The 2,472-nt window shown below is 35.2% G+C and overlaps 1 pseudogene; it reads right to left on the bottom strand.

Moving 5' to 3' along the window:
- Positions 1 to 515: 515 nt before the first annotated feature.
- Positions 516 to 2,437, bottom strand: LOC119586008 (annotated as a pseudogene).
- Positions 2,438 to 2,472: the final 35 nt, after the last annotated feature.

The raw sequence follows: 2,472 nt of genomic DNA, 5'->3' as shown, positions 1-2,472 counted from the left end.
ATCTTTTACTTCTGAACTTTTAAAAGTTGGATTTGGATATTGCTTTCATTTTAAAATTTTGTTTTGGCACAATATCTTAGAGCAGTTTATTGGGAAATGGATATTTTAGAAGCTGTTGAAGAAATCCCTTTAAAATTCAAGGAACAAATCACTCTGCTGCTCCTAATTTTAGAGACCATATACTATCCAACAGGACATAAATGGTTGTGTTAATGGCCCAACATCCTTGTAGGAACATAAATATTAGTTTCCCTGGAACAAAGAGCCCTTTATGCAAGTACTCTGATCTATGGGGGCCTGTCACTGAAGATTCACCCGGGACGAAAATAGCATGTACTTGACTGAGGCAATTATCAAATGGGGAAACTCAAGCTTAGTAATGACACAAAAGGGTCACCATATCCAGAGGGTGACGCATCTAATTACTTTTTAAAAATCTCACCTTCTACTTGCAATATTTTACCACTTTTTCTAGAACAATTTTATAACTAATATGGGATACTAAACACATCAAATGTCAATTTAGTTTAATAGCAGGTAAGTCTTACAGAGCAATGGCACCTAGCTATTACATAATTATTCTAAACAGTTATAGTACCAGAGATATATCAAGAGATAGTCAGGTTCTGGGGACAAAAGTTTCATTTAAAATCTGTAGTCTTCATTTAAATACTTTTAGAAAAATTTATCACAGCCGTTAACAACCAATTAAGTAATATTCATGGCCTCTCAGTATTATCTGTACCCTTCTGTTTGTGTGTTGGTGTCCCAGATAAATGTTCAAAATAACAACAAAACGAGCCCTATTTCACTGAAATTTATTAATGTTCTTTGTCAGCATTTGAAATGTTTCCAAATTCAAAACAGATGCTCTGTGTACTCCATTCTTCACGTGGGCCTTCTATGCTGCTTCTGTTTTAAGGATGCAATGAGCAATATGTCATTAACAGCAGCACCGTTTCAGAACTGAAAATTGTATGACATGCTATAAAATATTGGCAGTACTTTTGCCGAGCCTTAAAACTACATATCTTTTTCAGTCTTTGCAATCTTTACTTATACTGATTTAATGCTATATATTGCACATTCTTAACTCAAATGTTCTAAGCTTCAGCATACAGAGGAGAATGTGATGTAACTGAATAATAGGTAATTTTAAAGGTAAGCATGAAGGGGATTTTATTTAATCGTTATATGTGTTTAGCTTTATTATTCCATACAAAACCAACCCTTAAAATTTCAAGTATTACAAGTTATGTATTAAATCCACTGTCTTTACAAATATAAATATCTTCAATATACTGATTCTTCACAAAATGATTGTAATTCTAGAAAAGTGAGAAAATCTGTACACAATCTTCAATTTAATTTCCCTTTTTTCATGAATCAATTGCCGAGAATTTCCTCTTATTGTGCTGATCAACCATGGTCGAAGTGGTGAGGATGTGAGCCCTGCGGGACAGCCACAGCTGGTGATCCTGGAGAGCTTTCTGGCCAGCATGGAAGAGCGTCCTCTCAAGCTCATCTAGTTTGGCAATCTGGGCATTCACATCATCCCGTAGAGAGTTCTGCGCAGAGTCCATTATTCCTCGTAGCCGTTCTCTGAGCGTCTGCAAAATTACAGAAAAGTGTGGTTATTTCTTGCTTGTAGCTTGGCAGTACTAATTAGAAAAAAAAATTGCACAAAAATATCAAGCAATTTAAATTAAATAAATTATACACACTATACGTCATTTAAACACTGTAAAAGAACCCACTTGTGTCAAAAGAGATGCTAGCGCTGCTGCTTCAGGTCCAGCTAGAGGCAGGAGATGCTGTCCTAACTCATAATAGTGTGGTCCAAGTTTGTGCAAATCTACAACACTTGCATCAGCTTTCATAATTTCCCTGAAGAAAGTTAGGAAAAGATCAATTCCACTTTTTTTTCTTTAGTTATATAAGTTAATTGCTTACAAATTTGCAGCCCTATCTGAACACTTACAAAAGCTTCCTTTCTCTGAGTTGTATAAAAAGTGGATGCCTATGTATACCAAATATATTCTAATAACAAGTACACAACATGAACTTTATCATCAATATGATAATGATTTATTCAGATTACAAAACTATTCACTCACAGCAGTTACCTGAACCTACAAACAAACCACATACATATTATTTCCATACATCAATGTAAATTTAGCCTACCTATATCGCTCCTTAAATGTATTCGGTAACTGGCTGACACTATGTGCCGTCTTGATGAGCAGAGAGCTCTGGCCAGCCAACAGGAAGCTCCAACTTTGTTCCAGCAACCACATCTTATTGCCACTAGATGGATCAAGGTAGCCTGAAAAGGTACGTGAAAAAGACTTAACATAATCTGCATTGGGAAATACTTGTTATCTAAATGAATTGATATACATAAATCATACATACATTGTAGGTATATACACATAGTGTGCATGTGCAGTGGGGTGTGATATGGAAATT

Source organism: Penaeus monodon, chromosome 20 (genome assembly GCF_015228065.2).
Source record: "Penaeus monodon isolate SGIC_2016 chromosome 20, NSTDA_Pmon_1, whole genome shotgun sequence".
Taxonomy (NCBI): Eukaryota; Metazoa; Arthropoda; class Malacostraca; order Decapoda; family Penaeidae; genus Penaeus; species Penaeus monodon.
The sequence above is the reverse complement of the archived record's forward strand: the minus strand, read 5'-3'. Positions and strand labels throughout refer to the sequence as shown.